General features: G+C 36.3%; 1 protein-coding gene across 8 annotated transcripts in view; it reads left to right on the plus strand.

The window, feature by feature from the left end:
* Positions 1–16,063, plus strand: part of kcnc1a (potassium voltage-gated channel, Shaw-related subfamily, member 1a) — a 61,472-nt gene that overhangs the window by 18,825 nt on the left and 26,584 nt on the right.

The raw sequence follows: 16,063 nt of genomic DNA on the forward strand, positions 1-16,063 counted from the left end.
AATAAAGCTAAATTTGACTTCACTTGAGAGTTCAGGTGACTAAAAATTCACTAGCAGAATGTTTTGGAACAACATGAGTGTGAGTAAATAGTGATCGAATTTTCGATTTGAATGCTTTAAGTTGAACTCTAGTGGCATTTAGTGCCACTTCACTTGCAGTTATTTTACCAGAGCAAAAACAGTCCGTTACACCGAATGATGATGCACTGAAATTTTAATATCAGAGTCATAAACTACTTGTTTTCTTGCAGAGAGTTGTACAGTTTACCACATTTTTTATTTTATTCCTCCACATATTAGTTCTTGCATATCACCCGGATATTGCTTGCTTTGAAAAATGAGGTGGATAATTGCTGGAATATTTGGAGACAGAATAAGACACTGGGGGATAGACAGTAACAGAGCATTTTCTGTACATACACACAAGTGGATTTATGTAATATGTGTATTTTTATGTAATATAAGTCAGCATGAAAAATTGAAACAGGGCAGGAAGAGGTTTCCAAGTCTCGTAATTCATTTTTATTTAATAGAACACTTTTCTATCTGCCTTTTGGCTATTTCTTTTCCTTATCTTTTCTTTTCCTATTTATTCTCCTCTCTTTCACCCACGGTGAGGCATGTTAACTTGCTTTGCTCATTTCAGTGTTAAACTGTGCATCTCAGAGGTTCTTCTTTTTGGAGATAGTAGCTGCATCCCAAATGGCACACTGCACACTATACACTATGCACTATGTACTTCTGCACGTACACACCCAACAGCATAGTACAAGTATGTAGTGTCATCCCAAATGGAACCGTAAAATCTTTTACTAAGAGGAAATTCATACCATTTCCCTGATGATGTTATGACAGTTGCCTGGTTAGTAAAATAAATGACCAAACTACCAAATATTACCTGACATGAGTATAACCACATTCACTATCAGGAGGCGCTATAATCACTCTCGTAGAAGAATTTTGCTTTCACAATCCAAAATAAATAAAGTAACCCAACATGTGCGCTTGGATAGCTCCGCCCCTTCCTCTACGTAAGCAAAGCAGCGGCCGTTGAGTGCATGAAGTGTCCAACATTCCACACTTCACTTTACCGGTTAAATGAGTGCATCATCCGCGTAATTAAAGTGCACTTACTATTTGTAGAGTTTTCAGTGTGATTGCACTACTTGCGCACAATCAAACAAAATGGCATAGAAAAGTACATAAGTATGCGATTTGGGCACACCTCTTATTAAAAGATATCGGATTTAAAGGATAGCTCAACCAAAAATGTAAATTCTGCCATTATTTTCATTTCTTTTTTTCTGTTGAACACAAAAGAGGATATTCTGAAGAAAGCTAAAAACCTATCATCATAGACCTCTAGCAGGAAAAACAAATACTATAAAAGCCAATGGTTACAGGTTTACAACATTCTTTAAAATATCTTCTTCTAATTCAAACTGGTTTGAAAAAGTCAAGGGTGAGTAAATCATTCCCTTTAAATACTGGCAACCTTGAACTGATTAATGGTCAAAGTTAAAGTGATAAAAACAGACCTACCAGTTGTGAGACGCCTTACCCTCCTCCCATCCCAACTGGCAGCTGATCCTTTGCACAGAATCTTGCTATATAAATGCAGAAGAGAAGTCAGCCCCTGAGGAAGCCTACAGTAATTAACATTAATTAGACTGCAGCAGCAGAGCAGAGCCCAGACCCCCTTAATTACCGGAGAGAGATGGGGTGGAGCACCTTGACAGAGAGCCCTGGCAAACCTCCAGCACGTTCCCCTGAAAGTGAGACAGAAGATGGTACTGATTATCACATCTATGACCAAAATATAACCATTACAAAAATAAGAGCAGTAAGACAACATATGTTTTAATGTATGCTTCATGCTAGTTCGGGAGCCCTTCTGCTCATCAAGTCTGCATTGATTTGATCTAGGGTTGGGTCGATAAACAATGCCCTCGTCCATCACCGATGGCTGATAGACATCACTATGGCATCGCGATCCTCCACCCTGCCCTATTGTAGCAGCAACCCGCTTGCGAAAAATACACACTTAGGCATGTTTACACTAATACATCTAATAAAATTTCATTTTAGAACAAAAACGATCCACGTCCACAATGGCATTTAACCTAGCATTTCTGAACAGATCTCCGTCCACACTATACAGCTAAAAAACGCACATCACGTGACCACCCACCACCACTGGTGGTTCTAGTTTAAACGGCACCCTGGGCAAAACCACCCCAAACATTTCCCTTCCCCCATACCCCAAAATATATATATATATATATATATATATATATATATATATATATATATATATATATATATATATATATATATATATATATATATATATATATATATATATATCAATAAATATAACAATTTGTTTATTATTATTGTTGTTAAACAACTATTATTAAAACAAAAATAACAGAAATCAATCCTCAATGTAACTGAAAAACAATGTAAAGATACAACTGGGGTAATATTCTAAGACTTTTGTATGAATATTAATTATGACAGTTCAATAGAATACAGAAAATATATGTTTTATAGAATTATCTGTTGTTTTAGACCCAACTCATGGCAGAGAATTAATATTATGATGTCTTAGTTACTAACCAGACTAATTATTCCTTCTTTCTGCTTCATAGCTATGCTTAGTTACAATATCATCATCATTATAAACTTTTATTTTGTCAGCTTGCATGTCGACACATATCAGCATGTGAACAAACAGAGATCAGGATCAGCATGTGTGAGGCGCGCTGGAATGGCTTTCTGCACACATGCGTCAATTTGTTTTTACCAGCATTGTTTTAGTTGCACATAAAGAATAACTAACTTGTGTGTGCAAAAGACGCCAAATTTGAATAGCCCCTAACGTCTTTATTCTTGGATAATCGCTCTATACACTTGCAGAGTGTAAATCTTATCTCAAAGCTTTTACTGGGGAACTTTTTTTTTGTCTCCCTGTGCTGCCCCCGGCAAGATAGGTGATCGCCCAATTTGCCCATGGATAAATCCACCACTGCAGCGCATGTGCGCGTCAGAGCTCCAGCAAGCAGCGGGTGTTTTGAGCAAAAACTCCAGAGTGGACGTCACACAGTTTATCATGGATCTACTGCTGGATCACGTCTCTCTATAGTTGCTAAACGTGATATTTAAATAATCTTGTCTCTAACGACTTTTTGGTCTTTTGAATCTATCAGGTAACGTGTCACAGCGTCAGTACACTGCTTCAATCTTTCGTTTTCACAATTGTACTTATTAAGTTCCTATTGTTTTTTTCCTGTTGCTTGTGCACCTTTTTAACCAACCAAGTTTGTTGACGCCATTATAACGATACAGATCACATTGCCTATTCATGCCAGGGTCCTGCAAAAAAAAGTGAGCGACAGGTGGTAATTTGTGTGCAACTTATCTTTATTTATTTATGATTTGGTTATGGGTAAAAGAAAGACCATGCGGGCCAGGTAGTGGAAATGGTAGGCTACAAATAATTAATTTATTATGAATTAATTAATTATTCATAAATAATTAATTCATCACTGCCTACGACAATGATGCCATCGTCCATCGCGATGTTACACATAAGGCATCGTACGATGGCAAATTGGTGGACATCGCCCAACACTAATTTGAACCAAATAAAATATTAACAAGTGATAATGTGAACTATTCTTTATATTTTATTTTTATTTTGTTTTGTATTTTAATATATTTTAGAATGTAATTTATTTCTGATTCAGTGTTGAACAATCCTTCAAAAATAGTCAATTTGTTACTCAAGAAACATTTATGATTATTATCAGTGTTTAAAAAAGTTGTGGAGCTTAATATTTTAGTGGAACCTATGATGTATTATCAAAAGTAGCACTCAAAAAATATTATTTTAATCTGCAAGTGCACAAATCAAAGCGACAATAAAACAAAGTGACAACTGAATAAATATTTGATTTCATTTAAATGCTTATGTTATTTTGAAATTTATGTTACAAAATTATTTAATAAGTAGACTGTATATCGGTTTCCACAAAAATCTAAAGCAGAAAATATTTTTCCAAAGGATTTTTAAAAACATTTTGGACTGGAGTACGGAAGCTGAAAATTCATCCTTGCATCACAAGAATAAATGACATTATAAAATATATTAAAAACTAAAATATGTTACTCCTTTATTGTATTTTTGCTCAAAAAAAACATCCCTGGGAAAAAGAAAAGACATCTTTTAAAAATATCATGCTTATGACCGCTAGTGTAGAGACCCTGCATTCCCAATCTTCTGAATTTTTAGGACACCCTTTATTTCTGTCTCCCCCTCCATCTCCCCCAGTTCTGTCTATGAGCAGTAAGTAGAGCAGGACACCCTTTTAAAAAGCTGCAGGCCAGTGGCTCTGGAGACCCAGCAACTGTGAATAGCCTTGATACCGTGGGCCAAGAGAATTGGGTATTAGATGCTCAAACTGGGGCACCCAAATCCAAGGAGTTCTGGTTTTGTTGTGGATTTCTGCTCCAGGTGGAACTGCATTTGGGATTTTATCCCTAGTTTGACTCAAGCTGAACATTCTGTTATCATTTTCAGGTACTCACTTTTCTTAAAGATGTGTATACATTGTTGGGTTCAAACTGTTTTCTTGGGACACTTTCTTTAGACCCCATTATCCTACAATCTCTGACAGCTGTCCTGTACTTGAACATCTTCCCAGAGCAAGTGCGCTGCATTTGCAGTTTTCAGAGTTAAATAAAATTTTTATGTGTGACCCTAAACCACACAACCAGTCTCTTTTTGCATGAGTATATTTTTTGGAATGTATTATGCATTTGTGTTTAAGGCTCACATATTATATTTTGGTTGCAATTTTCACTAAAACAGGTGATTTCTTGTTTCAAATAAGAATATAATATTGTGATAGTATTAGAAGTCTCCTGAATCTGATCAACTCATAAATACTTAGTGGCAGGTTATGAGGTAACAGTGACAGTTATGAGGTAACTCTGGCCTCAGTTGAACCTTTTGAAAAACATTTAAAGACGCATCTTTTTGGACAACTTTTAATTAACTGGAGCTGCTTTTATATTTGTTGTTATTTGTACTTTTAATCAGTTTTGATATATGGTTTATTTTACTGTAAAGCACTTTGTGACTTAGGGCTCTATTTTGAAGATCCATGCGCAAAGTGCAGGGCGCAAACGCATTAAGGGCATGTCGGAATCCACTTTTGCTAATTTAAGGCCGGAAAAATCCACTTTGAGCCATGGCATATGGTCTAAAAGGTTTGAGTTTATTTTCTTAATGAGTTATAGGTGTGTTTTGAGAATAAACCAATCAGTGTCTCATCTCCCATTCCCTTTAAGAGTGGCGCTATGGCGCATTTGCTATTTACATGACGACTTTGTAAGTGGAAAAACTGAGCATTTCACTAGCGAGAAAACAGTTAAACAGAGCATCTAAAGCGTGAGAATGAGAGATGAGCCTCCTCATTCTTTACTTTCTCTTTCACTCTCGTGGATAGGGAAACGTGTTACGCACAGACATACAACTTTTGATGCAGAAAACTAAAATACAAAGTGATTTTTTTTACATTTTAGTATTTTGAAATAATAGAAAAAGAAATAAGTCTGTAAAATAACTGAAAATATACCGACAGTTTATTACAAGGATTTTGTAGTATAATATACAACACCAATCCTGAAAAAATCAAGTTATAATATTACAAATGTTCATCAAAAAAATCGCAGTCCCATAATACAGTTCAAAAACATAAATAACTGGGGAAAAAAGTTAGATACAAAAAGCAAAAATAAAAAAAGTAAAAATACAAGTAAAATACAAGCATGAATCACAAAAAAAAGGAAAACCGATCATTTATGGATATTTTTAATAGTGTAGTGTATTTTTTAAAATATTGCAATCAATACACAAGTTGTACAGGGTGAGAATCTGAAATGATGATTAAAATATTCCACAAGTCACTATGTGCGCTGAAGGTTCAGTTCTTACTTTCCTTAGGAATAGAACCCACAACCTTTTTGTTGCTAGCACTGTGCTCTACAATTCGAGCTACGGGAAAACTTAAACTCAAATGAACAAATGTGGTTGTAAAGATAATTTCAAGTATTCATAAAGTATGCACTCAAATCCAATTTGCAAATACAACAATGTCATTTTTTTATATTCATAAATATTTGTATTCTGTAAGTGTCTGTCTTTACCGGAATTCATTTAGAACCAAGCCATTAAATTCCCGGTAGGTTTAGTCCTGTTTCATCCTGAAGGGAGCTCCCAGAATAGAACAACACATTAAGTAGAGCTTAAAACAAAGCACACAGTGAGAGCTTGGGGTATAGAGCGCTGCAAGAGAGACGTGCCAGTGTATCTGTGAAGACTGAGAAAAGATAGATGAGAGCGCTCTTTTGCATGCACTCTATTAGTCAGAGCGCAGTCTGTTGTTCTGCGAGTTTTGACCTTTACTGTGTGACTGAAGCGTGAGTTAACGCAATTCTCAACCCAAACAGTCCAGCATGGGTAATTTGTCTGTTTGAACACGGAAAAAGAAAGGAATCGATATCACAAGTAAACACGTGTGCTGACAAAGCCATTCAACAGTGCATGAACTGGCCATTCAGATTCAGCCACCTGTCGGCCTCACAGAAATTAATGTACTAATGGTCATTGATGGGCGGCTTATTATATATATATATAGCCATTTGTGTAAACAGGAGAAGAAAGCTGATATTATTCTTTTTAATGGACTTTATGGTATGCTGACTCTTTTGCTTCCGTTGATGATTAGGCAGATGACTGTCGGCCATGATGATGTGCGCATTATTGATGCTGAGGCACTTTGTGAGGTTGCATGATTCTTAACCAAAACAGTCAAGCAGCAGTAATTCATCTGCTTGAATACAGAGAGGAGATAAAAATCAATATGACAAGTAAACAATTGTGCTGACAACCCCAATTGGCACGGAAATTGTGGATTTTTCCACTGATTACTCCAGTTTTTATTGTATAATATTCCACCTGTTAATAAACCAGAAATGCACATGCGTTACATGTCATTGAGCTGAATTACAGCACATTTACAGGTTCTATCCTGTCAATAACAAGCATACAACTAGGATTAAAGTAGTAAAAAAAAAAAAAAAAAAAAAAACAGCAACTTACTCTTAAAGGTACCGTTAATTAAAATGCAAAAAAAAAATTGTTTCTGACTATTAGCTAGTGTGCTTCAAAACAGTGACACAATTTGTGTTTAGAAGATATAAAGCAAATAAAAACATGTAAAACTAGCAGTTTATCTCTTCTGCCTAATGAATCAACTATTTTTTCTTACATCAGTTTAAGTTTCAATTTTCTGTTAAATAAAAATGTTGAGAAACCAGTAGCTATTGACTTCCATAGTCTCTTTTTTTCTTACTATGGATATCAATGGTTATCGATTTCTAGCATTCTTCAAAATATCTTATTTTCTGTTTAGCAGAAAAAGAAACGCATGAAAGGTTTGTAACCAACTGAGTGAATAGTGAGTACATATTTTTACTGTTTTGTGAATTATTACTTTAAATGCATGCATGTTTCACCAATAGTTAAGTCTTTTGCGATGCAAGCTGTATATGTATCTAACTAGCATGGATCTCTAAATGCATAAAACTCTCATGATAGTTTACAAAAGCAATAAAGAAAAATGTATTTCATCAGTGTTTGGATTTTAGGAAGTTAAGATTTTGCTATCACTGTAATACGAGCAAACTCCCACACTACATTCAGTATTTGGCTTATATTTGCAATCTCTACCAAATCCTCAAAAACAAACAAACAAACAAACAAGAAAATCCCTGAAAATTTCTAATGTCTTCTAAACCAATATTTTGATCACTGACTAAATCTAAATTCATGACAGTGAAACATATATTTGATCGCATACAGTAGTGTGCACAGTTGTATTGATAGTGCTCATTAATTACGTTTGGACAATGCTGTTGTCATTCGAGATCTAATGGTGACAACATGATCAAAAACAACCTTTATGAATGACCAGCTATTTAATTCCTTAATTAACTAACTGACTTCATTAATCTGTTTATTATGGATTCTTTTTTGCCTGACTGCATTAGAAATAGCAGACTTTCCTACTATAAAGCTGGCAAAAACAGTATGCATTAAAGACGTATTTTCGGAATCACAGTACTCTTAAAAAAGTTAGCCAAAAAGTGAGTGTCCAATGAACACTTTACTATCCCATGAGGCTATGGGTGAGGAATTGGTAATTGCAGTACAGCAATTTATGCTGTAAGGCCACATGATGTGGCCTCTAAAATATGGCCAGATAACATTTATATTGTTATGCACATTTAAATTATAAAATACATGCAATCTTTAGTAAACATAAAACAATTAATAACTTTATAGCGGTCTATGTGCTTTTTAAATTTTTAAATCTGATATATGGCAATATATGCCAACTACATATATGGTATACAAGTTAATATTTGGATTTGGCATGTATGTGTGTACACACACTCACCGCCCACTTTATTAGGTACACCTGTCCACCTGCTCTCATGGCAGCAAACGATCTGCTGCAGTTCAAACTGAACACCAGAATGGGGAAGAAAGGTGATTTAAGAGACTTTGAACATGGCATGGATGGTGCTAGATGAGCTGGTTTGAGTATTTCAGAAACTGCTAATCTACTAGGACATTCACGCACAACCATCTCTAGGGTCTATAGAGAATGGTCAGAAAAAGAGAAAATATCCAGTGAGCGGCAGTTCTGTGGGCACAAATGCCTTGTTGATGCCAGAGGTCAGAGGAGAATGGCCAGTCTTATTCGAGCTGATAGAAAGGCAAACAACCACATTACAATCGAGGCATGCAAAAGAGCTTCTCTGAATGGACAACACATTGAACCTTCAGGTGGAGGGCTACAGCAGCAGAAGACCAGACCGGGTGCCACTCCTGTTCGCTAAGAACAGGAATCTGAGGCTACAGTTCACACAGACTCACCAAAAATGGACAATAGAAGATTGGAAAACATTGCCTGGTCTGATGAGTCTCGATTTCTGCTGCAACATTCACATTGTAGGGTCAGAATTGTGTGTCATCAACATAAAAGCATTGATCCATCCTGCCTTGTATCAATGGTTCAGACTGGTGGTGGTGTAATGGTGTGGGGGATATTTTCTTGGCCCACTTTGGGCCCATTAGTACCAACTCAGCATCGTGTCAATACCCGAGTATTGTTACTGACCATGTCCATCCCTTTATGACCATAGTGTATCAGTCTTCTGATGGCTACTTCATAAAGAATGAATCATCTCAGGCTGGTTTCTGAAACATGACAATGAGTTCACTGTACTCAAATGGCCTCTACAGGCACCAGGTCTCAATCCAACAGAGCGCATTTGGTATGTGGTGGAAAGAGAGATTCACATCATGGATGTGCAGCCAACAAATCTGCAGCAACTGCGTGATGCTAGATATGGACCAAAACCTCTGAGGAATATGTCCAGTATCTTGTTGAATCTATGCAATGAAAGATTAAGGCAGTTTTGAGGGCAAAAAGGGGTCCAACGCAGTACTAGTAAGGTGTACCTAATAAAGTGGCCGGAGAGTGTATATTTGTCATGTATGAAACAAAGCATTTAAAATATTGCAAAAATATATATTGCATCAATAAATATATAATTGTGCCTATGTATGGAATTGCATATATCCATAGGTTGAAAAATATAAATAATTTGGTATTCAATATAAAAAATAAAGTCATTTTGTGATCTGCTTCTTTTTGCATGCACATTTGCACTTAGTTGTGGTAGATTTCACTTATGGATCAATATTTACAGCTATTTAAAAATAGTGTGTCCTTGTGTAAAACACATAATGAGCAAGTAGAGATGTCTTTACACTGCTAGCATTTAAAAGCTGGCTTTGATCATGGCTTTACATCAAATTGTGTATAAAAGACGCAATGCTGCATCTGTAGGTGTACCAGATCAAGCTTCTGACTCACTTCATGCCCTAGTATGAGAGGCAGCTAAAAATGATAATTTCACCCTATTTAAATACGTAGTCCCTCCCCAAACTCACGCTATTGGTTTAACCCAAAAGCACCCAGATTGCAGCGCCCACTGATACTGAAATGCCATGCTTCACAATTAGCATTACATTAAGCTGCTATGTTGTTGAGCCTCTCTGCTGCTAGCCATAAACAAATAGAAACAGAAACACCCAACCAACCAGATGAAAGAGGGTCAGTAAAAGTTTAGGTTGACCACTGTTGTGGCGGTTTACTTTTTGAGGATAAAGTGTGGGTTTGGGTGTTTCCTGTGACTAAAAGAAGAGCTGATGACTTGTGCTTAGCGCTGTAAAAAATTACATTGAGGTTTTAATAAACCGCTGTCAGTTCATGTAGCTACAGCTGCCTTCAACTGAAGCTTAAAATGAGTGATTGCGGTTACTAAATTAGTGGCATGTCTTGCTGCATCTCATGTGATGTGGGGTTACAGAGGTTGTACGTTCTTAAATCTTTAAATGATCTGCTAAATATTTCAAGAGATGAATAGCTCCTTGAAGAACAGCCAGCACCATCTTTCCCATTAATCTCCCATCAGTGGAGAGGACCACTTCTTTCTGCTTTGAGTAGGGCAATTTCACTGTACATTAATGGCATAACAGCAGTGTGTAATGTACGTTTAACAGTCCTCCTTTTTTCTGCACTCATGTTATCTCCGCTGGTCAGGAAAGCTGGGCAATCTGAGGCTTGAGTGGAATATATTTATGAATTACTGAAAGCTAATGGAATTGTGTTGTGTGAACTGGACGTCAGGCATGCCAGCACATATACACAAGAAGTTAGTGGCCCGCAGCCTTTTATGCATCTGCTCTTGTCTGTACTTCCCCATGAGGGTTTGCGATTTCCGTAAAAATCTTTAGCATGCATAATTTAGAGAATTTGGGATTTGCGCACTTAACATAGTTGAGAGTATATTTTGAAAAGGACGGCCTTGGTTAAACCTGCTAATGCACTATTAACTGATAGACATGTGCTTATGAAAGGGCAGAGAGTGTGCTTTTAGCATAAAAAATGTGGAAAAAGTGAAAAAAAAAACAAAAACGTTTTGTCTAAAGCAGGGGTGTCAAACTTAATTGCTGGAGGGCCGAAGCCCTGCACAGTTTAGTTCCAACCCTGCTCCAACACGGTTACCTGTAGGTTTTAAACAAGCCTGAAGGACTCAATTAGTTTGATCAGGTGTGTTTAATTAGGGTTGGAACTAAACTGTGCAGAGCTGCGGCCCTTTTGGAACTGAGTTTGACACCTGTGGTCTAAAGGCACCCATAGGTTCACTTTGTTTACAGAGAAGCTAACAATTTGAAGGTAATTATTCATTCATTCATTAATTTTATTTTCGGCTTAGTGCCTTCAATAATCCGGGGTTGCCACAGTTGAAAGAACCGCCAACTTATCCAGCAGGTTTTTACGCAGCGGATGCTGTTCCAGTCGAAAGCAATCACTGGGAAACATCCGCACATACTCATTCACACTCATACACATAGACAATTTAGCCTACCCAATTCACCTGTACCGCATGTCTTTGGACTGTGGGGGAAACCCACGTGAATGCTGGGAGAACATGCAAACTCCGCACAGAAACACCAACTGATATAGCCGAGGCTAGAACCAGCGAGCTTCTTGCTGTAAAGCGACAGCACTACTGCACCACAGCGTCGCCAAGCTAATTATTTAAAAAGGTAATAATTCATAATGTACATTTTATACATAATGGAATTTATTGTCAGTTTTTGCTATAATTCTAAACAAAGCAGCAAAAACTATTGCAGTAGGTGTGTTTTTGACTGTTTTGTGAGTTAAAGAATAATTCAATGACTCACTCATGAAGCCTGTTGCTTGTTTTTTTTTCCTAAGGGTGCTTAATGTCACATAATTTTCAACTAAAAACTTAGAGCCGCATTTAAAACGTCCGCATTGCATTGCAGGTCAGTAAAAATACGCAAATAATTGACAAACAAAACAAGAACGGTTGCCAGACATGCAAAATACAGCCATTTACTTTAAAAAATTGTATTTAATATTTAAAAAAAAAACGATTATTTTTACAACAGTCAACTTTACACGAAACGTCTCAAAAAAAGCATTGAGCTAACTTTTCTGTTTTAGCACATTGTTGTTGTGTAAATGCACCTTTAATGCATCCAAAGTAATCGTTAAATAATTCACTCATAAACACTTAAGCAAGATGTGCATGGCATGATTTGTTGCTATTTTCAAACTAGCGCAGCTCTAATTTTCATGTTTTGCACCACGTTGTTTAAATAGCAAATCCATTTGCACCAATTTGTGGACTCATGGTGTGCCAGTCTATAAAGGAAGTGTGTTAAGGCACATTGTTAGCACATTGCTACTTTTATTAACTGAAATAGACTGTGCCATTGACCATCTAAAAGCTGGTCTACTAAAAGGTGGTCAACTAAAAGTCCAGCAAAAATATGAAATATTCGTACATGACCTTATTGCTTTTGCACCATGCGCTTTAGACTTTGCCCCTAGATCTTTAAAATAGAGCCCTATGAATTGTTACCACCTACCAGCATATAACCTGCAGGAAAAATATATATTTTTAATAAATATTTGTATAAAAATATTTTTTCCATTTAAATGCACTACTTTTTAATTGTTTTTCAATTCAAATGTGTTGAAAAAATGTGCATCACCATAACAGTCATATCTTGCCTTTTGAGGTGTGATGCACAAGAGCACTGCTTTTTTTACTACACCATGTGAAATTTATAAACCATGTGAAAGTAAAGAAAAAAAAACCTTGCAGCACCGCTCGTCAGTGTCAGTTCCAAAGCAGTGGACCAATCAGAACAACTCAGAGGCTGGGCAAGCATTGCAAGTTTCTGTTTGCAGGCACACTTCGTGGTATATGTTCTTACTTTTAAAACCCATTCTTGAATGCTCCACCTCACATTTCTATATGCAAAGACAAGCTCTGTGAGCTCTTAGTGTATTTTGGTGCACTATTTTGAAACACTGCTCATTTATTAAAATTATATGCAGAATATATTAATAATTTCAACCATATAATCAAGAAAATGCAAATAGAAACAGTCGGATATGTGACACAAGATTATCACTATCAAGAGAGAAACCCATTATGCCACCAGCTTCTTTATAATTAATACAGATGGTCCTAAACTGGTGGGAGTTAATCAGAAATCCCCAACTGTTTTTTCCATCAAGCCCCAGTGGGACAATACTGTCCAAAAATGAAAGCACAGCAATGCCAACAATCGCAGCCATATATAAAGAACCCCACACCAGGCTCTCCCCGCTGACGCAAAACACACGAATTCACAAATACAGACGCAGTCCCAAATGTGGGTGCACTGTGTTAGGCAGTGCTGGGTTACATAAGAGAACGTGACAAGCTTTCATCTCCAGGAAGAGAAGGTACGACCAGAGAATGAAAGTAAGAGGTGATGTAAGGGAGGAGAGGATTTTGTGCTATTTCTGAGACACTTGAATGAGCCTCGTCCCTTCTTTTTCTCTTCGTCTTTCCCTGTTGTCATGTAGGAAACGCTTTGGCTAAGGGGTCACTTGCCACTTTTCATGTAATCTTTTATTCATCTCATCTCTCTAAACAAAAAGCTGGATGTGATACTTTATTGTTTAGTAATTCCACCCTAAAATGAATATTTTGATATCATTTATTCACCCTTTTGTCATTCCAAACTTCCAAACATTTTTTCATTGTTGTTAAAAACACAAATTAGTAGAAAAGTAATGAACTGTGAGAGGTTTCCCTATCCCTCCTCTGAATGTCTGTTCACCAAAACTAAAATACTTTAAAACAGTCTATCAAGATATAAAAAAATGTTTGAATTGTTGAATTAAATGGTTTTATTCTTTTTAAGAAGAGTCACTGTATACAGTTTGTTTAAAATATTGATTTTGGGCTTTTATTTACATTAAACTTAAGTTTAAACTGGTTAGTTGAATTAAACTAACTAAAACTTTAAACTAAAATCTTCATTTGTGTTTTGAAGAGGAACACATGTATTATGGGTTTGGAATAACATGAGAATTTCAGATTCATTATAGCCTTAAAGTAACAGCGTATTTCATGTGTTTTGTCGTTGATAAAAACAGCCGCTCTGTCATTTGCCTTCAATGAAACAAGCAGAAAACCTTACAAAACATTGAAAAGCTGTTGTTATATTTAATAGGGGTGAAAATAATCTAATCTGTAAGTTTATTGTGTGTCTCGGATACATTTTATTTAGCATTTTAATCAGAACACAGTTTGTCCATGCATAATGCTGTGTTTTGATGTGGCAGTGCAAAGCCACTGACAGAGTGCTGGGTAACTAGTCTTTCATCTTCAGATGGCAGTAAGCAGAGTAGCATGATACCAAACCCAAACAGTCCAGCAGAGGCAATTCATCAACTTAAATAGGAAGAGAAAAGGATCAATATCATGGGCAAACAATTGTGCTGACAAAGCCATTGAGCATGGATATTAGATGAACTGGTCATTCAGATTCAGCCATCTGTCAGCCCCACGGAAATGAATTTGCTAATGTTTTAATGACAGATGGGTTTGATTGATAAACTGCTAATGAGGGTTAGAAAGCAATTCGGTTCTTTGAAAGGAGTTTTACATCCTGTGCCCGAGCGTTGAACATATAAACATATATATATATATATATATATATATATATATATATATATATATATATATATATATATATATATATATATATATATATATATATATATATATATATATGTGTTCAATTTATGATAAATAAACAAATAAATCAATAAATAAATCATTTGAATATACTGACTTTATTCATCCGTCATCATTTACTTACCCTTGACTTGTTCCAAACCACTTTGAGTCTGTTGAACACAAAAGAAAATCTTCCTTAGTAGGAAAAACAAACACAATAGAAGTCAATAGCTGTTTCCATTCAATGCAAATTAAATTTATGCACAAAACAGGAATATTGCATAAAAGGCATGTGAATAAAGCAGCGTTTCCATCCACTGAGTCAAATTAAACAAAATCATCACTTCCTGATTAACTGGCACCAAATATCAACAGAAAAAACGGAATTTGCTGCGATAGGAGAAGCTGCGTCAATCTTTTCTTTATTTAATAAACAACTTGCGCCTAAGAAGACAATGTCGAGACGCAATGTATAGGTGGCGGCATTTGAAGGCTTGAGACCCTCTTAAAGTTCTGGAGGTAATTAATAAAATCATCTTTAATAATACTAATACTGAAATGATTAGGATTCTCCAGGAAAGTGGTTGATTCATTTTACTCAGTTATGTGCAGGGCTTAATTTGTTCCTGAACATGCCGATTCTGGATTTGGCACCTCTGAAATCTGATCCGGCACCTCATTTTACAGATCCCCCGCCTCAACCACGCTCCTCCCCCATCTGTTCACTTTCTTCCGCGACTCCCCAACCCTCTTCACTTTCATCCGCAACAACCAACCCCCCACCCCCGGTCTTCACTTTAGTACTTCGCCCATGACCCCCCTCCGCCATCCATCACAACACAATGCCATCCTCCACCCCCAACCCCCCTCTCCATTTACGTGCGCGACACCTCTTCTTCCTCGGGTAACATGCCAGAACTGTTGCCCCGATCTGATCCTGGACCTCGCAATTCACAAATTAAGCACTGGTTATGTGCATATGTTTTGTATGCCCATTTTCAAAACTTATGCACATATCCAAAATGCGCATAAAAATAGGTGGATGGAAACATAGCTAATGGCTAATGGCTACAGGATTCCAACAGACTTCAGTATATACAGTTGAAGTCAGAATTATTATATTCCTTTTAGTGTGAACTATGCTTTAAAATGGTTGTGCTGCTTAATATTTTAGTGAATTTTATTTTAATGTTTTAAATGAAAACACTTTTTAAATTCTTTATAAAAACATTCTAAACACATTATCAAAGTTTTTAACCTTTTTATCAACAAAAGCATCAATAAAATTGTAAAGATT

The sequence above is a fragment of the Danio rerio genome, chromosome 7, assembly GCF_049306965.1.
Source record: "Danio rerio strain Tuebingen ecotype United States chromosome 7, GRCz12tu, whole genome shotgun sequence".
Classification (NCBI taxonomy): Eukaryota; Metazoa; Chordata; class Actinopteri; order Cypriniformes; family Danionidae; genus Danio; species Danio rerio.